The 22740-nt window shown below is 34.9% G+C and overlaps 1 long non-coding RNA gene and 1 pseudogene across 2 annotated transcripts in view; both read right to left on the reverse strand.

Annotated features, from left to right (window-relative positions):
* LOC120885895 (small ribosomal subunit protein uS5m-like) overlaps positions 1-22740 on the reverse strand; it is a 439518-nt pseudogene that overhangs the window by 261215 nt on the left and 155563 nt on the right. The gene's annotated exons all lie outside the window — the stretch shown is intronic.
* The window catches only part of LOC110597406 (uncharacterized), a 37929-nt gene continuing 34114 nt past the window's right edge, over positions 18926-22740 (reverse strand). The window contains exon 3 of the long non-coding RNA XR_013427983.1: positions 18926-19225. This is a non-coding gene — a long non-coding RNA (uncharacterized LOC110597406). The remainder of the gene's footprint in view (positions 19226-22740) is intronic.

Raw genomic sequence — 22740 nt, forward strand, 5'->3', positions numbered from 1 at the left:
ATCGTTTTCTTGTCCTTGAGCTTCTCCAACTTCTGCCACAGCAGAGGGAATGTTCCCCCAGAAAAGCAAGGCAAGCAAGGCTAAAGAGCTGAGTTTCCTTTTATAAGTTCAAAGAATATACTTCATGTACTCTGCTTTTTCAATGCATGAAAATAGATTTGTCCAGTTTTATAGTGTTTGGGCAGTCACTCTGCCATGGCTGGGGGTGGAGGTATTTTTCAAGTAAAGGTATATGGTTTTTGTTTTCCAAGCACTACCATTATCTGAGTCTTTCTAACATGGTTGTTGTATCTGTAATACCTGATTTTCCTATAAAATTCATAAACATTCCTTAGGGTAATTTTAAATGTTATCTTCCAAATGAAAGTTATATATATTATATATGACACATTATATAACTATGTATAAATATTATATATATGATATCATAGTTATATATATTATATAATATATAACTATATCATGATATATAATACAATATTTTATAAATATACTATAAAATAATAAGATAATATAAATATATATAATACTATAAATATAATATATATTTATGATATATATTTATAATATGTTATATATAACACATATGAACACACATTTATATATAATATAAATGTTTATATGTTTATGTGTTTATATATTCACACATATGGCAAATATGGCCCATCATTAATCTTTCTTCTACTGTAGACCAAATTAAGGCATTTCATTTTCCAGATCCCATGCTCATATAAGATTTTAGACTCCATTATTGGGTTATAAATCAGATTAAAGGACAGGATGGATGAATTTATTTTAATTTAGAGAAAGCCAAAAAATTTTGCTAACTTCTAGTGACCCTATAATTACCACAACATGAAGGCTTAAAACTACAAAAAAAAAAATTATTACCTTATAGTTTTGGAAGTCACATCCAAAATGGGCTTTACTGGACTAATATCAAGGAAACAGTAAGGCACCTTCCTCTTGAAGGCTCTAGGGGAAACTGTTTCCTTTCCTGCTTCTGGACGCCTCCTGCTTTCTGGGGCTTATGGCCTCTTGCCACAAAGCGAGCAGTGGAGCATCTTCAACTGTTTATCACATCCTTCAATACTATATTTGTATCTTCTATCTTGGACCCTTCTACTCTGTACTTAAGGTTCCTTGTGATTTATGTTGAGCCCGAATAGGCAATTCAAGACAATCCCCCTGTCTCAAGATCTTTAATCATATAAAAAAGTACAATGTTTGCCTTTTTTCTGTGCAAGGTAACATTCACAGGTTCTGGGGATCAGGGCATGGAAACTTTGGGTGTCATTTGTAAGGGTTCTGGCTGTGAAAATGTACAGGGCAGCTTTCTTCTGGTGAGCAAACCCCCAGGAGATAACAGGTGCCTTGTTTACCACAATTGGAATATTCTTAAGTTTCTCCCAGGAACTAGTAAGATGACTAATTCATGTTCAATGCCTAGCTGTTATGGTAATGTTCTTCATGAGGAGGCTCTGTGCTATTGTCTTATCAGCCTCAACCTTAATCTTAGACACTTAGCTTTTGAGAATAAAAAAACTCTCTGGTTAGACAACATGATTATGTCACTGCACCTTAACCTGCAAAAAGTTACTGTATACAATGAACAGTATGCATATATGATGCCAATGACCTATTGTAAATTATGGATATAAATAAAGCTGGCAGCTCAGAGGAGAAGCCTCTTTTACTTTGCCCCTGTACCTTGCTTCTGTCTCCTTTTGCTTTCCTTGCAGTCATTAGTCTGGATACCACATGAGTTACAAAAATCTTTGAATTTCTACTTTGGTAATACCAGCATTATGGCAGGTGCAGATAGGATGACAAAGTCAATAGTCATGTTCCTTTGAATGACTTGGGCACTCTGTGGTTATGAATTAAACTAAAACATTCATTATTTGAACCTATGAACATATTTTTCTTTCCTTTGACATAGTCCTAATTCAGAGATTACTAACATGCATGTATGTTAGTATACATTTCACATCATACACTAACTAAAGACATATGATGTGTTTTATTATATGTATGTAGAGGTATGTCCTATGTAGTGTAATGAAAGAGATGAATAGGTTTATTCACTCACTTTTTTTTCTTCAAGGAAGTCCATATTAATATTTTTTTTGGTTGGGGACTTGGAGGATAAACACATTTAGATTTTTAATTGAAATAGTGTTAAGATTATTGAGATAATGGTAATAAAACATATTCCTGTGTCTACCTGTTCATGTGGCAATTCTTATGAAGAAACTTATGTTCTCATTCTTAAAAATTTAATGCTATAATAGCTTCCACCAATATTATAGTATAGATGCTAAACAGTTTTACAAATGTTTTAATAGGACTAGTTCAAGTATAACAGGCATAAAGCTATAGATTGATTCACTAATTTCTAAGTATTGCCTATAATATCAACCTCATTGTGCAGATGTTAAAGTTGTTCAATTATGGTGCCCTGTAATTGCATATTTTTTAAGCCTAATGATGTGCAGATTACTAAGGTAATCCATTTTCTAGATGAAAATAATGTGAATTAATATTTATTTTGGCAACAGTTGTCTACTTCAAGTAGTCATAATTCTCATGGTTTCAAATCTATTGTGGAAACAATGAATCAGTTTAAATGTTCATAATCTGTAGTGATAGCTTCAGTATCATTGATGGCCTATAGTTTTTACAATTAAAGATAGGTCATTAATTTCATCTCTCACATAAGATTTGTAAAGATGCTAAAGCAATTAGAATTAAAGTAGCTGGTAGAATTGTTCACTTTTTTTTACTTCTTGGTCAACTATTGTGCTCGTATGACTTAAGCAAGTTGAGAGAGCTAATTAAAAATATACTTATTAAGCTATTAGGAAAATGAAAGACTTCTTCTATTGCATGGGATGTTGTATCTTGAATCCTAATGGAAAAGAGTGTGCCATAAAGTTGTGTCTGTTTTTCATCATAAATTCATTTTATGTTAGAACACTGCAGGTGACATACACACAGTTGGTTATTCTTAGCAGGTAAAATTAGTTATAATTAATTTTCTTAGTTCAGTGTATAAGTGGTTATGTGGAGATTGCCTCTTCTAATATTTTCTCAGCTGTAATCTTTTGGTATCATATCTCACATGGTTGCATATGGCTAAGTTGGTATATCTGGTTTAAACCCATAAATTAAATTTGACAAAGTTATGTGATCATCTTACTAATATTTCTTCTGTTGAGAAAGTAATAGTGGTTATGGAGGTGGCTTGAATGTAGTTATAGGAGTTCAATTCCTTTCTTTTACAAAAGTAGGTATTTCCTGTGTGTGTAGAGGAAGGATTAAGGTGGAGACCACAGTGAAGTCACTCTAGGCTCACTCAGAAGTTCTATGGAAACCTCATTTTGAAGCAAAGGCTTATGAAATTATGGAAAAGATTATCACAGCTGTTACTGAGATGAATGAGCCTATACATGGTACTATACTTACTATGTACGTGTATCTGGATGATCAGACTATCTTTGTACTATTCTTGATAATCCAAGGAAATTTATAGGAAGAATTTTAAATTTACTTCAAGTATAATTTTACTACAAATAAAACTGTAAAGTCAATTTTTTCTAATGTAGAATCAAGTGTATAGCCTGATAATAGTGGGACTCAACACACAAATACAACTATAACTGTGAAAATTACTCCCAATTGATAAATGTGGTGGAAATGTGTAACAACATATGTCATGTAGGATAATGTTTAATGACAACTGAGTTTGAATGATTCCTGTGAAACTCCTGCTATAAATTTTAAAAAAATGGAACCTAAGACTTATAATATGCTTGGAGATCATTTATAATTACCTTTGTGTAAGGCTGATAACCAGTGAAATGCTTTTACTCCTGTGGCAATAGCAAATTTTGGAGCTGATGTAAAATAGGCTTGGGTATCTACCATCTATACCTACCACATATAGAGTAAGTTTATACAATAGATAATGAAAAGCCAGCTAATACAATGGCTTATACTATTCCTGTGTAGCCAAGTGGTTCTATTTTCCCTGGAATAATAAGTGAAAATCTGTAGAATTATATTGTATGTGCATGTGCACACACCCTTGAAAATTTTATTGAGGAACTAGTTCTGTGCATACGGCTATATATCTGGGTAAGTGGCTCCATCCTCATGATTTCTATGCATGACATGGGCTGAGGTGCCTACTGCTTGCCTTGGTCTCACTTAACAGCTCTTGTCAGTTCTATATCTTCTTACAGTTGAGGAAGGCATCCTCCTGCATGTGCAAAGACTCTGCCAGTATGAGGTTTGTTTTAGTCAGCTTTTTCACTGCTATAACTAAAAGTTCTAACCAATTTTAAAGGAGGAAAATGTTGAGGTCTTACAGTTTCAGAGGTCTTAGTCCATAGAAGGCCAGCTCCATTCCTTGGGGCTCGAGGTAAGGCAGAACATCATAGCAGAAGAATGTGGCAGAGGGAAGCAGCTCATAGGATGATCAGAAAGCAAAGAGAGGTCTCCCCTTGCCTGATACAAATACATACCCCAAAGCCAAGCCTCAATTCCCAGCTCCTCTAGTCACAACCCAACCCTTCAGTTACCAGTCAATTAATACCTCTCAGGGGATTCATTGGGTTTGTGAGTGTCTTATTGCAATCATTCCTCCTCCGAATCTTCTTTCATTGTCTCACATGTGAGTTTTGGGGGAACATTTTATATCCAAACCATAACAGGTTTGGTGCACATAAGTACCATGTTATTGGGCATCCAGGTCACCTGCACTGAGATTTTTTCCCCCATCTCTTCCCATGGTTTTTTTTTAGAAGTGTCTATTCAGGTCTTATTTATTCTTAGCATGTAGCAGATTCTTTCCCTATGATCAGAATCATTTATCTCAGACCAGGAAGGCAATTATTTGGGTCCATTCCATTTCCTGTGCCTCCAGAGGCAGAAGGTGGGTCCTCCAGATTAAATTTTTCTACAGGATTTGAAATAAACTTCTGGATAACCAAAGAGTTAGAATATATATTGTTATAAACCTAGATCCTCTCCTCTGAGAGGACAAAGCAATATTATATAGTATTAATGCTATAGTCAGTTAATTATATAGTAATACCTTCTGCTAATGCTGGAGCACATAATAGTAAAGCAGTTATAATAATACTGGTCAAATAATGATGTTTAATATTGTGTTGTTGTAGGTGGTATCATGTTAATGATGGTTGTAATAAAGTCAGTGGATCCAATCAATATGTATATGTATCAATGTCTTTTTAGAAGACCCAGTTCTGATTTTCATTTATATCTTATGCAGAAGTCGATGTGTATATCAAATGTGCATGCTTTTGCATAAAGGAAAAGTAAGAACTGGGCTTTTAATAAAGACAGGGTTATATATAGCTCCCAAGAAAAATTACATCTTATAGCATGCTGATTTCTGGGTGAGGTTAGGGAATGATCTATCAAACAGGGAAAGTAGTGTACAGCAGTGTTGAATCTGTATGGAGATGATCTTGGGGGGTGTCATATTTGTCATAGGGGATGACTGGAAGAGACGGATGAGAAATGGAAAGAACAACATTTTTAGTTAGGGATGTAAGAACCATTTAGGATTGCCAAAAACGGAGTTTTGAGTTACTTTACCAATGTTGTTTAACCATTTTTATAGTACATCCAAAGAAAAATTATCGCTGAGTATGGGAGCCATGACTTATATGTCTTCTTCCCTTGCCTCCGTAGCTCCTGAAACAGATAGTGAGTTCACAAGTATATACTTTAATCCTTAGTGCATCGTGCATTGTTTTAGGGCTATCCATTGTGTTTTAGTCCATAGTTTGTTTTTTCCAGGTATTGGTTCAATGGAAAAAAATCAACTCCAGAGGCTGAGAAGGATCATCTTACTAAAATTTGATTCATAGTAATTTCAAATCATATTTAAAGTCCATGTGATATTTTCCACATGTTCCAGTATCTGTGTAAACATGCAATGTTACTTATGTTCACTTATTTTTTTTAAATTTTTTTTTGGTACCAGGGATTGAATTCAGGGGGCTTAACCATTGAGCCACATCCCCAGCTCTTTTCTATATTTTATCAGAGACAGGGTCTCGCTGAATTGCTTTACGCCTGGCTAAGTTGCTGAGGCTGGTTTGAACTCGGGATCTTCCTACCTTAGACTCCCAAGTCACTGGGATTCCAGGTATATGTCACCGTGCCCTGCCTTATTATTTTTATTTTTGTTTTAAGTTTTTTTAATTATTTTTTAATTTTTTTTATTTTTATTTTTTGCCACTTTCTACTGGCAGTCTTTTCTCCCAAAGTACAAATCAAACATTAGAAGATGTTTTAAATAGGAGAGCAGGAATTGATAAGTATAGGTTTTCACATCTAGTGACAAGAGGTCAATATTTTACTAATGTTGTTTAATCATTTTTACAGTGCACCCAAAAAATAATTATTGCTGAGTATGGGAGCCATGACCTATGTATTTTCTTCTCTTGCCTCTGTAGCTCCTTAAATATAAAGTGAATTCACAAGAACATACTTTAATAGATGTGTTTTGAATACCAGCTTCTTTATTTAGTATGTGATCTTTAGCATATTATTTCATCTTACTGTACTTCAATTTATCCATTTCCAAAGACAGGACAATAACGTCTCTTGTTTACGTTTCTTCGGAATGCAAATAAACTATGGATTCCACATAACATTAAGTAAGATTTAATAACTTCTAGTTGTCATTATCATTATGGTCATTTCCCACATTGAATAATATACTTTTTATCTTAAAAATATATTTATCTCTAATCCCAGCTATAAAGTATTCCCAAAAACTTAAAGGAGTTGGCAGTCACTGAAATAATTACATTCACACACTTTCCCTTCTGCCAGAATTTCCAACTGATTAAATACATTTGCAAATGCAAATTAAAATTCTGTGTACTAATTACTTTAAATATGTTTTTCATTAGGTAAATGAAATGCTTATTGAAGATGATATAAGGCTGAAAGCAGAATATTGTCAAAACAAGTTTCAGAATAGATTTTAAACATTTATTTAAATATGGCAATACTATCATTACTTTTAACCATATAGTGTGCTTATAGTCACTTTATTCAGTGTTTCTGTCAATACCACTCTATAACAAAATTCCACTAACAATTATTTCGTTAAATAGCTGCACTACAGGTGTGTCAGTCTTTAAATGTCATTTTAATTATGCTTGGATAAATCAGCTGTTTTCTATTTCATACACTGTGATAGACTAATACAGAAATAAAGGTAATATCATAAAATTCTCCTTTGAAAACTGAAGTCAGTAAAAATCTATTTTTAAACAGAAGGGGCCTACATATTATTTATCTGCAGAGACTCTACATCAAAGAAACTTGAAAATCTCTCTGCTGTGATTAAAATGCTTAAACTAGCTGATTTTCCTCCCATTTCTTCCCACATTTCATTAAACGTTTACTGATTTTTATCTTGGCCTATGCATACCTTAAAATCATGACAGATTTACTCTTTAGTTCCCTTCTTTCCCCCACATGACTGCTCCAGCTCTTTCCTCTTGATCTCCTAGATATTGTTTGCATGTGCAGTCTGTCTAAATGTTCCTGCTTTCTACCATCTCAAGTTTTTCAAAAAAGTGTGTATTTGCAGCTTCCAATTTCTCACTTCTTATTCAATGAGTTCTTAGTTTCTCTGTGCTGCCTGAAACTTCTAGTTCCCCACAGCAATGAATGAGTCTTCCCGTGGCTCCACATCTCTCTAGTCTTTGGTAATATCATTATTCTGCATTTGGACTGTTTTATTCTTAGAGCCTAATGCAGGTGGCATGGATTCTATGTGCTCTATCAAGAGAGGACATAGACGCCATGGATTATTATTAATCCTGAATCATATTTGCTGATGTCAGAGGCTCATAAAGGCTTTGGGGAGGGAGATTAAAGATATCTTTGGGGACCTGGGGGTGCAGCCCCATGGTAGAATGCCTCCTTAGTATTCATAAGGGCCTATGTTTGATCCCATCACCATGCACACACAATATTTCTTTTAATTTTTTGTGCAAATATCCTAGGAGTACAAATATATATGAACTGTTTATCTCTAATTTTCTAGTGTTGGTATGAATAACAGTCTAGGTATTCTGTAGTCTCTATTCTGGAAATATATATAATTTTAAGAATGTTAATCCTACCAAGGCTTGGAACCCCTCAAAAATATTGGCTGATAACATTTTTCTCATGGGAGTCTTTTCATTTTTATTGTCCAAGTATCATCATATTCTCTAACTTCCAAAAATCTGGTAAAGACACAAACCAGATTATATCTACTATCCTCTACATTAGTAGGGTTTTATGTACTATTCCTGAGCTCCATAATATAAAGGATAGAAACATGGAAGTTTTACATATTTTAGAATGAAAATCACATCTGTGAAGTTGTATTTAGTGAACTTTCTGAAATTCAGGTAATGTTGTTGGCAATTTTTCAGTAGGACTGTAGCTACAGAGAGAAAGTATCTTTAAGAAAATTGGTATACCCTGAAGGGGTGATGGGGATGCTGCCCAGAGCTCCAGATGATAAACTTCTAGTCCTGTATTTTTAATTCTTCTACCAACACAGATCGTAAATGTCTTTGGATGATTTTTTTCATGTCTTTCTTTCACTTATTCAATAATCTTTTTAAAGGCAAACTTCACACAAAAAGACATAAGAATAGCATTACTTTCTATAAAACTTATAGTCAGGGGAATCAATCAGCCACATTATAAAACGCATAGAGCAGAAAGCTGAATAAGCCAATTACCAACAGAAAACAAATTGCACACAATTTAGAGTAATTTGAGGAGGTTAACATACAAAGGGACCATTTACAGAAGAGCAGTGAGGAGGAGAAAACAAGGATAATTCAGTGTCTGCAGCTGATAATGGCAGTGCTCTTATCCCGAGGATGGGGGGAGGGAGTAGTTGATAGAATTTTGAAGGTAAAAATGCATAGAGCGCAGATGTGTCTTCAGCATACCGATTTCATTTCCTGTAGATACATACCCAATAGCTGGATTACTAGGTCATATGGTAATTCTACTTTTAATTTTTCTGAAAACCTTCATACTTTTTTCCATAATGGTTGCACTAATTTACATTTCTACCAACAGTGTGCAAAGGTTCCCTTTTCTCCAAATCCTTACCAACTCTTATCAAAAAGACTAAAGATAATAGCCATTTTTGCTGAGGAAAAGGGATAGCTTATTGTAGCTTTGATTTGTATTTTCCAGATGATTACCAATATTGGGTGTTTTATTTTTTGTATACCTATTTGCCACTGTATATCTTCTTTTGAGAAATGTCTATTAAGATCTATTGTCCATTTCTAAATAAGGTTATTTATTTTGCTATTGAGTTTTTGGACTTCCTTATAAATTCTGGACATCAACCCTTCATTAGATGTTAAGTTTGAATCTGTAGGTTTGTCTCTTCACTGTTGAGTGTTTCTTTGCTGTGCAGAAGTTTGTTGTAATCCATTTATTTTGGCTTTGGTTTCCTGTGCCTTTAAAGTCTTGTCCAAAAATATGCTTGCCCATTCCAATGTCCCAAAACATTTTCCCTATGTTTTCTTCTAGTACTTTCATAGTTTCATTTGCATATTAATTTATTTTTTATTTTTTATTTTTTTTAAAGAGAGCAAGTGAGGGGCGGACAGAGAGAGAGAGAGAATTTTAACATTTATTATTTTTTTTTCCTTAGTTCTCGGCGGACACAACATCTTCGATTGTATGTGGTGCTGAGGATCGAACCTGGGCCGCACGCATGGCAGGCGAGCGTGCTACCACTTGAGCCACATCCCCAGCCCTATTAATTTATTTTGAATTGATGTTTGTAACTGGAGAGAGAGAGAGAGTGGTCTGGGTATGTATTTCTACACATAGACATCTAGTTTTCCCCAAACTTTTTTTTTTTGAAAAGACTCTTTTCTCCAATGCATGTTCTTAACACATTTGTCAAAAATCATTTGCCTGTAGATGTAAGGGTTTATTTCTAGGCTGTGTTCTGTTCCATTCATCTATGTGTCTGCTTTTATGCTATTACCATGGTGTTTTGATTGCCACAGCTTAATAGTATTTTCTTAAGTCTGGTACTGTATGAAGTTAGTATGTTGAAGAGACATTTATACTTCATGTTGATGACAGTGTTCTGTAAAACACTCATGAAATGAAAACAACCTAACTGTCCAACTGATGAATGGTTAGAGAAAACATCTATATATATACTATGGAATACTATTCAACTTTAAAGAAGGAAATCCTTGCAGCAGTAAAAATGAAACTGAACATCATTATGTGAAGGGAAATAATCCAGACACAGAAAGATGAGTACCACATTATTTCACTCGTGTAATTTTAAAGAATTCTCATAGAAGTTGAAAGTAGAATGGTGGTTACAGTGACAGGGCGAGTTGGGGGTAGGGAAAAGGCTGATCAATCTGTACTAAGTTTAGTTTGAAGTTCTGATGTGCTGTTTGTACAGTAGAATAGAGATAACAGAAATGCACAATACATTCAAAAATCTAGAAGAAAGGATTTTCAAAATTTTTTCCTGTAAACATATTTGAGGACAAAGGACTGTTTATCCCAATATAAGCATTGTACAATCTATTTATTGAAATATGTTACCCAGTTAATATTTATATCTTTATGTACTAGCTAAAATATTTTTTTCAATTGCATAGTGAATAAAGCCTTGAAGTCAATTGAAACAACAATTCAATATGACTTTGAAAAGAGGAAGCCAGGAAAATAAAAAAGGTCTAATGCTTCTCCTTCCTCAATTCCCTGAGATGACTTTATATTGCTTGAAGGCAACTAGAAGACAGAATTAGAAACATTTATAGTCCTTATAATTATCCTTAGGTATCTTCAGGGCACTGGTGTCAGGACCCTGAAGAATCAAAATGCATGGATGAATGCCCAAGTTCCTTGTACAAAATGGTTTTTTTGTATATATCCTATGCACATAATCCTGAATACTTTAAATACTCTTAGTGTACTTATAATCCTATTACAATGTAAGTGGTTATAATATAGTAATGTTCAGGAAACAATCACATCAACATTCTGTACATGTTTAGTATAGTTGCAGTTGCATTTAAAAAAATATTTATTTTGTTCCATAGTTGAATCCATGAGTGTGGGACTTGCAAATGCAAAGAGCCATATTCAGCTGCCCCAGCAGTAAGCTGAACAAAGAAGGGTAGAGGACAGATCCAGAGGGGCACCAAGAAAATACCTTTTATAGTTTCTCTTTTATGGCTCAACATCCATCTTTCATTCCTCTGGGGAACAAGCTAAGGTCCCTAAAACATAAGAGCACAAAGTTTCATTACCTTCTATGTTAAAAAGATGAACAATTTTGGTCCTCCTTATACTTGAAATCTAAAGCAAATTTTCCTTGATCTTTCCACATAAAATAGTGAGAATGAGGATAAAGAAAAGTGAAATAGAAACATTAAGTAACAATGCATCTGCTATTTTTAGTCCATGATCTTGTAAAAACATACTAGGATCCTATATACAGGTATATAGAAGAAACACCTGCTATGTTGCTGCCAGATATGAAGACCCACTCTTCATGGCATACAGATCAGGATATGGCCACTTGTCTTTCAAAGAAGTATTCCATCATTTCCTAGACCTTTGAGCCCTTGAGGTACTGCCTTGCCTATAACATTTCTAACTTTCTCTGGGTCTATCACATACCCACAGACTATACACCAGTCAAATGTCACTTAGATACTTATTGATTTTTTTGTTGAGATGCTATTTCTTACAGTTTATAGATCAGCTGAGGCCATGGCAGCTTAGGTTGCTCCACTTCATTTTATGGGTATCTTGTTTTCCTTCCTGTATATATAGTAGGCACATGCCCTCCCCTTGGTGACTAGGGTAATGTAATAAGCAAAAGCAAGAAGTGTTCCTAGTCTTCAGATCAGAACAGTCATGCTGATATTGCTTCCCCATGCCATTGGCCAGAGTAAAATACATGGCTGAACAGATGGCAAAAGAAAAAAAAAACTTCCATGGGAGAAACACAAGTCAAATGAAAAGGGGCTTAGAAAAAGGAAGAGGTAAATATTTGGACCAATAATGTAATCTATAACAAGAATCTATAACAAGGATCTAAATGGATCTTAGTGACATGGAATAACATTAAATTTCATGGGATATTGTGATTAAAGCCATTTCAGGTTACGTTATGACATAGAGGCTACAACTTTGAAATGATGGTAGATGAGAAAAATGGTATGCTATCATCTTTCTTTGAAACCAAAACTACTTTTGAATGTTTTTCAGGTATGATCTCATAACTCTTCTGTTACATGTACTCTCTGTTCCTGTACTAATCCATCCTGCCCATGTTGGGATCTAACCCTCTTTATAAGTATCATAAAGCATGGAAATGTGATACAGATAAGCTTCTGAGGCCACTTTCAATTTGCAAACTTTGAAAGGCCATGGCTACTCTCACCAAGAGAATAAGGCAAAAATAGCAATATTCTAGTTCTGGGTTGCTATTTCTACCCTGGCAGCTCTAAACATAAGACCCCACCATGCTATAGTTTAGATAAGTAGTCCCTGAAGGTCTCCAGAGTGGTGCTGTTGAGCAGTGTTGAGGACCTTTAGGAGGTGGGTCTCTGTGGGAGGTCCTTAGGTCATTGCAAGTATGCTGTGCAATGATATTGCAGCACTCCAATCTCTCCCCAGTTTGTAATGTAAGCAGCTTGATCTCTCGTGCACTCATGTTGTGATGTGCCACCCAATCTTGGACTAGAACCTCTGAACAATAAGCTAAAAGAAACATTTTCCTTTTATAACTTAATATGCTGGGATATTTCACTACAGTAATGTGAAGCTGACTAATACAATAAGTAAGTTGTAGGAAATAAAATCTCCAGATGATACCCTGAATGGCAAAGAGCCTCCTTCATCCTAGTTTTCTAATGATTTCACAGTTGCCACCAATTTGTGCCACTGGAACAGAACACTTGAGACTAGATGATTTATAAACAACAGAAATTTGTCTCTTGAATTCTACAGCCTAGAAAGTTATAAGAGGCCCACATCTAGTAAAGAGCATCTTCCTTCATCATCCCATGGCAAAATGGCAAGAGAACACGTGATAGAGTAATGGTAAGTGTAAAAGATGGTGACTTTTCTAGATAATTCATTTCTACAATAATCACATCAATCCATTCATTAGAGTAGAGTCCTCATGGTCCAATTATCTCTTAATGGTCCCACTTTTAACATCACAATGGCAATTAAGTTTTAACATGAGTTTTGGAGGGGACATTAAAACTACAGTACCCACCAAAGTGCCCAGAATATTAGTGAAATCATTTAGGCATTCCACACCAGAATTCACTACCAGATTTGTGATTCTGGTTTAATGCCAGAATAATGGGGTAGGACAATAGGAAACCATGCTCTGTCTAGATTTGTGACCCATAAAAGTGTGGCATAAATTGTTTGACTCGATTAATTATGTGCATAGTTTAATATGGAGCAACATATAAGTGGGACAGAATTTATTACCAGGAGATAGGATGATGTTCTCATACACCTAACTCTGACTTTGGTTTGGGGATAAGTTGAGAATGGAAGCTAAAAGGCACTTAAGGAGATCAATTGCCTGTTGGAGACCTTTTGGAGACTACTAGTGAAGGTTCAGAGGACATTATTGGAAACTGGAGGAGGAAAATACTATTTTATCACACTAAGCAATATGTTGCCTATGGGAACATGGAAGATATATAAGGTGCTTCACATACATGTGCAGGATGATGGAAAAATTTCCAGGCAACATGTAGAGTCTGCACTCATTCTATGTACCTTTGAGCAAAGAAATGCATGCAGAAAGGAAGTGACTAAATAAAATGTATTAGTCTGTTTTCTGTTACCAAGAGCAGAATACCACAGACTGGCTAAGTTGTAAGAAAAGAGCCTTTAACATGCTTATATTTGTAGAGATATACAGGCTTGGCTCTCTATCTGGTGATGGCCTTTTTGGTGGCAGAGTTCCAAGGCAGCACACGGTATCACATGGCACAAGACAGGGAGCACATGTATGTATATGTGCATTGGGGGCTGTATCAGTCTATTTGATCTCTTCCTCTCTTACAAAGCCACCCCCATGACATTGTCTAATTCTGTCAACCTCCCAAAGACCCTTCCTATACAAACCATAGTTAGGTAAAATTTCCACCCTGTTAATAACTCAGGATGGGGATTAAATTTTGACATGAAAAATCTTGTGGGGTAACTAAAACCATAGAAGAAGAATATTTAGTTTTTGAGGAGAAGTTAGAATATAGAAAACCTGGAGTGAAATAGTCTTTTAGCTTGAAAAATGCTCTCGGGTAAGAATTGACCTCAAGACAATATTCAAATCCAGGGGAAATAAAGTGACCTTGGGCAAGGAATAATTCAGGGGCATGGATCCTGAATTAAGACCTAGGAAGGAATTTTAGGATACGCTTTACAGCTGGCTTCATTTATAAAGAAGGTTTCTAAGACACAGTACCTGTACAAGTCCTAACTCCTAGTTCTGAATTTAATTTTATGTGGAGATAAACTCTTTTCCAAGTTAAAATTACATCATGCTGGTGAGTTCTAATCTCCATCATGACTTGTTTTTTGTTTTGTTTCGGTACTGGAAAATGAACCAAGTGTCTTCTACCACTAAGCTATACCCCAGCAATTTATTTCCTTCTTCCTTTATTTCTTTTAATTTTTTTGATTATAGACAGGGTCTTGGTAAATTGCCAAGGTTGGCCTAGAACTGGTAATTCTCTTGCATCAGCTGCTTAAATCATTGGGATTATAGGTACCACCACTCCCACTCTACACTTTGAAAAATATTGAAATACATATTAGTACCTGTGTAGTTGAGCATTGGATATAGGCTATGAGTATATCAAGGTGGAAAAGAGAAATTCTTAGCTGCCTTGAACAGCCTCTTAAGAAATATTAAAATTGGGAGTACAGCTAGTAAAAGTTGAAGGAAATGAACAGCATCTTGGAGAGGATTTTTGGAGACTATCGGTGAAGGTTCAGAGGACATGAAGACAATATTATTTGAAACTGAGAGAAAAAGACTATTTTATCACACTCAGCAATATTGTTGCCTATGGGAACGTGGAAAATATAAATGGTGCTTCACGTATGTGTGCAGGATGATGGAAAAATTTCCAGGCAAAGTGTAGAAAGATTGAACTCATTCTTACTGAACACAGAAGGGAAAGGAGTGCTTCTTTAAGTTCAGAAAGTTTAGAAGAATTATGTCCTGCAGCAATGTTGACTGCAGGATTAATAAGTGAATATAAATTCAGTGATATACTGCTTGGGATTATCTATTATATAAACATATAGTTCAGGTGTTAAAAATGTGTTAAAGGTTCTGCCTGGTTTATTTATTGCTCATGTAAAATTTGAGAGGTGGGATCAATTGTTTAAAAGGAAATAGAACTTGATTGTTTTGAAAATTCTCATCCTCTCCCAACAGGAAAAATACTGAAAGTGAGGGTGGGGGAAAACCTGCCACAACTAAGACCTAAAGAGAAGGCTGGATATCATCTAATCTTTTATGTGATGTCATTCAGATACAGCCATAAAAGGGACAGGAGAGACTCAGGCAAAGATAGGTTTATTATATCCACTGGCTCTTAGAGTGGGTCACCATATGCATTGTATGGCCATTTTTGTCAGGAGTCAAGAGAGCAATGAGGAGAGCCTAGGTAAGGGCCTTTACTGAGTTTTTGTGGGAAAGACCAGATATGTCTGATAAACCATTTGGGATTGGGTAATTTGAATTGCTTTGGTGAATTCTGGGCTGTACTGTCATCCTCTACTTGCCTGGATCCTGACCCTAAATGAGGCAGAGTGATATTGCCTCATGAGGGAGGGACCAAATAGAAGAGATACAGCTCTTGACTGGTTAACTAAGGCTTGCACCTGGCTGAGCCCCTCATACCTAAGAATTGGGTAGCCCCATGAAGAAGTCTTTACACAACCAGAAAACCTTTTAATGTATTAAAAATATTTTATTTGTCTTATTAATTATAAACATTACAGTTAAAGTGAAACTCTACAACCTTTTACTGAGTCCTCAGAAAGATAAAAAAGACTAGTGAGGATAGTTTTTGCCTAATGGAGTAAAACCCAGTATAATGAATGCAAGACCCCCCATGCTCTTGACAATTTTTTTTTCCAACAGAAATATTTCTAGCTTGGAATGAAAAGTTCAGAGGGAATATAAAATGAAAAGCTTTCAGATGACCAAAATTCTATTGGCAGCAGCCAGATTAATAAAGCAACTTGGTTTCAAACACTTGCTTATATATCATGCAAAAGAAAAGATGACTGAGAAAGTGGAAATGGTGCCACTGAGGGAAGAGCCTAGAAGCCCAGAGACTAAAACTAAGTCAAGAAAAATGTCATTATTTGCCTAGTTTTATTACTAACTTCCAGGAGCCAGTTATTCCTTTTAACCTTCTGTTTTTACTCCTGAACCAAAATATCTATAATAGTTATCCCATATTTCTCTCACCAGTTTTCTGCCACTGTGACAAAATACCTGAGAAAATCAACTTATAAGGAGGAAAGATTTATTGTGCCTTGTGTTTCCAGAGGTTTCTGTCCATGGTTGCTTGACCATTTTGCTTTTGGGTCTGTGGCAGCCCAGTAGAGGATGGTGGGAGTACATAGCTAGAGGAAGAAAGCTGATCACCTCATAATAGCCAGGAAGCAGAGAGGAAAGAGCAGCATTCTAATATCTCTTTCAAGGACAAACCCAAGTACCTTAACTTCCTCCCACTAGGCCCCACCTCCCAAGGGTTCTACAATCTCCCTATAGTGCCAATAAAGACTGGTGATCAAGCCTTTATCACACAGGAATTTTGAAAGACATTCCAATTCCAAATTTCAGCTTCCTAATATACTGAAACAGGGAAAATAAATCATTTCTTTAGTTTTCTCAAATCCATAGATGGAGAGATCTTCTTCTTTAGAACTTGAACAATATGGATTATATCCAGGTATTTTGTTTTCACCTGATTGAAAAGATTTGGATGGCGAGTTCTTGGACTTTGCATGGATACTTCAAATGTTTTCATATGCTTGAGAACCATTGTGGGGTGAACGTATTTCTCATTTTGGAGGAATATGAATGTTTCAAGACAACATAAAGTCTGACTAGCAAACTTGTAAGGTGGCCCACATGATTGTTACCACCTAGTGAGCATCCCTGAGATTTGGAAATCTGATGGGATATTTGTTATGTTGCAATAGAAAATTCATACAGTCAGATAAGCCAGATAAAAGCCTAGTTTAAGAGGACTAGCACCTTCCATCTTGTTCTACTTAAGCCCTATGAGAGAGGATATTTTCAAGCTATATAAGATTCACCATGTAAAAGTGACTATCCTGCTGCAAAGAGAAGATGGAGATGTCCTGCAAGGACATTGAAAACAGTAGGGCCCATCAGATCCTGTCTTCCAGCTGTTTCTACCAATGCTCCAAGGATACTGCTGAATATACCTCTTGAATATTCCTGTCCATCTTCTAAATTAATGCCACCAAATGAACATAGTAAGCAGAAGAATTGATCAACCAGGTCTTCTTAAACTTCCTAACACTAAAGAGTATGAGGAAAAATAAAATGGTTCTCAATAAAATCAACAGGTTTGAAAATTTGTTATGCAGCTCCTTGAAAAGAGGATATTTACAGAAATGAGTGTAGTACAATGATTAACAAATCCAAAGCTATGGAGCAGCAGGCCTGTAAACTCATCATGTTGAAGAAATAAGGAGAGAAAGAGTTTGTATAACCATGGGGCAGGTAGTCATTCATGGAAGACCACCTTGAAAGTAATCCTTGACTTGAGGCTCAGGAACATGATTAGTCTAAGGAGTAATCTATTGGAATGAAAATGCTGATTTCATTCTTTCTCTGAGCTGCACAGCTTCCAACTGGTCAAAATTTTCCAGAAATCACAGATTATTAAAACCCCTTGTTTATACACATTGGCTTTCTGGGGCAAAAAGAATAATGGAGATGAACGGAGCATAGAACTTGTGGAGCATAGGAAGACTTTCAGCCCAGTTGTCCTCTCTGATGATGGTATACACAGGGTTTGTAAGACACCCAAGGCCAACAAGTGCATCTTGGCCATTGAGAATTCAGTTGGCTTTCTTAAGGATTTGTTGCTTGGATGTTAGGCAAGGGTTTTATTAAGCAAGAGTTAAAGAGGAGCCAAGTGAGAATAGCAGGAAAAGTCACAGGGAAAAAAAACATAAACAATAAACTTATTATAGCTTTCTATCAGGATAATTAGAGGACAACAATTAGCAATGACATTTACCGTAACACATTATTATTGCTTTTCTTGTTTATTTTCAAAGATTGAGCTTCAGCAAATGGAATCATAGGTGACACACTCTTGCTTTGGCTATGATATGTGCATGTTATGTCCCCCTGACTTGTTTTTTAGAGAGAAAACTTTTTAATATTTATTTTTCAGTTTTTGGTGGAAACATCTTTATTTTTATGTGATGCTGAGGATCGAACCCAACGCCCCACGCATACCAGGCGAGTGTGTTACCACTTATACCTTTTTATAAGTAGGTATAAGTCAACATCTGAAAACTGAAAAGAAAGAACACCGTAGGTTATGGTGGAGAGGTGGCACAGTGTTAGAGATCCAGATAAAAGATAGGAAACAATTTATCTTTCTGGACCTTTCTAGCAGAAGAGCACCCATAACGGCATTCTAGGTTTCACTGGTGATATTCATCAATGCCCCTTTTCCTGAGTGGCATGTCAGGCCCATTGTCACAACCACTGAGCTCATGAAGTGAAACGGGTATCTATCTACCAAATGAGTGCAGCAATCACAAGTTAGATTTATTTCAAAAAATAAAAGTTGAAAAAAATTCTGATGTGGCAGGAACACAACAGGAGACCAACTACGTTGTTAAACCACAGGTACGACGAAGTGAGTCTATGATTGCAAATACTTCATTCTATGTGCAATTTCTATTAAAATCCAGTTAAGCCATTACAGCCTTCCGGATTTAATAAGCATTTCTCTCTGGTGTTTGTGGTCAGATGCACAAAAGCGTTGACTTCCTTTTCTGCATAGAGGCTATTTTCTGTCATCTTCTCAGATGCTTCAAGTCTCCACTGGAAAAAAGCCAAATATTCAGCATAAATTTATTTCTAGGACAAAGCAGTTACAAAAGGCCTGGACTATTAACACAATAACTGTGATTGCTCTTTTAAAGAAGCAAATTGGGGTTGTTGTAAGCTTTTTTGCTGAGTGACTTCTGCTGAAACCACCAAAAGAACTCATGTACAGTGCCCAGAGGAAATCTTTTTATTATTTATGCACGTCCTCAGATTTAAGCATTCCTTATCTATCCAGGCATTTATAGAGTACCTTTGAATGCATGTCCTTTATTATTGGAAAGAATTGAATACTTCCATCCCTCCCACCACTTTTAGGCAAAAGCAATATCTATTTTAAATGAAAGGGAATGGGAATAAGTGATAAGTTGATTTTTTTTCTGTTAAATTCAACCATAGAGTCTTTACAACAAAATGCAAGTACAACCATGGAGCATTTACAACAAAGTGGAAGTTCATCTTCACATACTTCCTCACATTACCCCTTTTGCCAGATGGGAGCACCATTATCACTTTGGTGTGAGTAGAGACAAATTTGGGAAGCCACAATTTGGGTATGCTTGTTTTCCTCACCCTTGAGATGTTGTTTATTTAGCATAGTTAGTATCTGGTCACCCAAAATAAGTGGATATTTACATCAAGCAATGAGCTCTAGAAATTCCCTGTATTAATAAGTTCAATGATTCCACAGGGCAACTCGTGATCTCTTATTTGACTAGATTTTTCCATGCATGCACTTTCAACTTTCCTACAAATTTATAAAAGTATGGGAGACAAGTTCCCTGTCCTGGATCCCTGTCCTTCGGGCATCAATGACAAGCCTACATACACTGCTTCTTGGGGTTTTTGCCTCCTAGTTTTCCCCAGTAAACCTCAATTTAGATTGTGTAGCTCTAGCTATGTATGCATCTGCATGAAGTCTGTATTTTATCAAACAACTTTCATACTGTTTATGCTCATATATACATATGTGGACATATATACCATTATGGTTTTAAAAATCTGGAATGAATATAACTTATACTCCTACCAACTGTGTATTGAGAGGGGGGTATGTGTGTGTAATGTTGATTTAAGTACATATGTAGAACAACTGTGTAAAATTAGAAATGAAGAAACATAATTTCTCATATGATCAAAAAATAAAGGAGATAAGTATAAATTGAAACAAACTTAGCAGGCAAAAAAGGCCACAAAGGAAGAGAATGTATGGTAAGAAATGTGGAAAAACAACATCGGAAATGAGAACAAATACATCAGTAGTCACAATAATATGTGGAGGTCATACACACTACAAATGAGAGCCCCAGAAGCTCTGATTGGGTTTCTAACATCAAACTACTGTATGTGCCATTTGTAAGAGTCATGGTGAAAAGCCAAATAACACATACAGACTAAAGATAAAAGAATAGAAAAATTATGCATGGTAAATACAGACTAAAGAAATAAGGAGACAATGTTAATATCACAAAAACTAAATTAAATCAAAAGAACATTAAGAGGGAGAGAGAAAAACATTGGGCTGATGAAAGTTTACAGTCCTCCAGAAAGATGCCTTGGAAAAGGTGCTTGAAAGATATAAATCAGGAACTTGGAGACATAAAGGAAAAAAATTGACAAGAGGTTTTATATTCATTCTAACCAGCACTGATATTACATATTTTTTTCCATGAAACGTGTTTTTATTTCCATTAGTCATTTCATAATTTTACTCATTCCTAAGTGTGTTGTCATTGAAAATATGGCTGACAAAATTTTAATTTTTTTTCACTACAGTATTTTATATATAGAATTAAACTATTGATGTGACCATATATCTCTTTCTATGTCAGGAGGTACTTTTTCCACACTATATTAAGTACTACTCATTATACATTCATGTGCTAACTCCTAACATAGTTTCTAACAGAAATACTCATGTCATGTCATTGTTCTTAATTATTATAGCATCTATAGCATTTCATATGGAGTATGTTTGACATTTAACTTTGTAAACTATGTTATAGAGATTTTGATTAAAATTGAAGTAATTCTTCACTATAAGTATAGAGTTCCCTCTATGAAAGTTTTATTTAGTTCTTGTTAGTATGCTGCTAACTAAACTATTTTATAAATATACTATTTTTATATTTTCAAATTAGTCATTGCTGGATACATCAAAATACTGATTATATATAAATATATATATTTATATTGATATATATAACATATATATATATATAAACATATATTTACATATAGGGTGCATCAAATAGTTTCACATTTATGTCAAGAGATTTACACACATCTAGCACCCAGAAAGCTTATTCTAGCAATCTGAATTTTCTATGATGGTCATCACTTCCTCTCTGATTTTCTCTTAACTTTTTGAGATTTATTCTTATTTTCTTTCTTTATTGAATTTGCTAGGTACCCAACACTAAAATTAATGTCATCCCAGTTTTTCCCTCATCTTAATATTTTGATAGATTTTTAACTTTTAATTTTTGCAGTACTGGAGATTGAACACTGGGCCTCACACATAACAGGCAAGTTCTCAAATTTTTTTCAACTTGAATGCTTATTAGGTTTACAGTGAACTTATTAAATGATTTGGAGTATTTATCATCTTTAACATACTAATTCACTCCATTCAAGAGTATACATTTTATTTATCTGTTTATTTAAAATTTTTTACATTTATGATAATCAGTTGTATTTTCTTACATCGTCATTACCCAAGAATGCTGGTGAGGGTAATTGTATAGGTGGAGGTATTTGTATAGGTAAATATAAAATATAGAATAGGTGAAACTTTTTAACTCTTTTCCATCTGATATTTTAAAATATTCATGAAGAAATTATTACAAATTGAGATGATTGATGCACATGGACAATGATATAATCTCTGAAAATGACAGTATGGAGATGGAGGAAAGAAATGTACAGGACACTTAATCACTGAGCTACAACATTAGTCTTTTTGTATATTTTGATACAGGGGCTTGGTAAGTTGAAAGTTTTAATATAATAAGAAAACTATTTATTCAAATTAGATTATTGTAATGTAAAATGCTAATGTATCTTCAAGGCAACCATAAAGAATGTTACTAAAAAATCTGTATAGAAGAGAGAAAGGAGTGATCATGCACAGGTATGTGAGTGTGATACAACAGGAATAAAATATTATACTAGAAAATTTGCATTTAATACTAAAAATAGCAGTAATTAAACTATTTTAACCAAAAAATATCAGTCACATAAAGTACAAATGGAAACATAACAGAAGTTCATCATTATCAGTAATTAGCTTAAATTTAAAGGGATTATACTTTCCAACTACAAGATGTATATTGGCATAATGAATGAAAAACCATGATCCTACTACATATTGCCTACAAGAGACTCACTTTACATTAAAAGATATTAATAGATTGAATTCAAGGATAGGAAAGGATATTCCATGTACATAGTGCTGAGATCTAGAGTACCAATATATTGTCAGACAAATATACTTAATGGAAAAACAGGCA

This window comes from Ictidomys tridecemlineatus, chromosome 11 (assembly GCF_052094955.1).
Source record: "Ictidomys tridecemlineatus isolate mIctTri1 chromosome 11, mIctTri1.hap1, whole genome shotgun sequence".
In the NCBI taxonomy this organism is placed as follows: Eukaryota; Metazoa; Chordata; class Mammalia; order Rodentia; family Sciuridae; genus Ictidomys; species Ictidomys tridecemlineatus.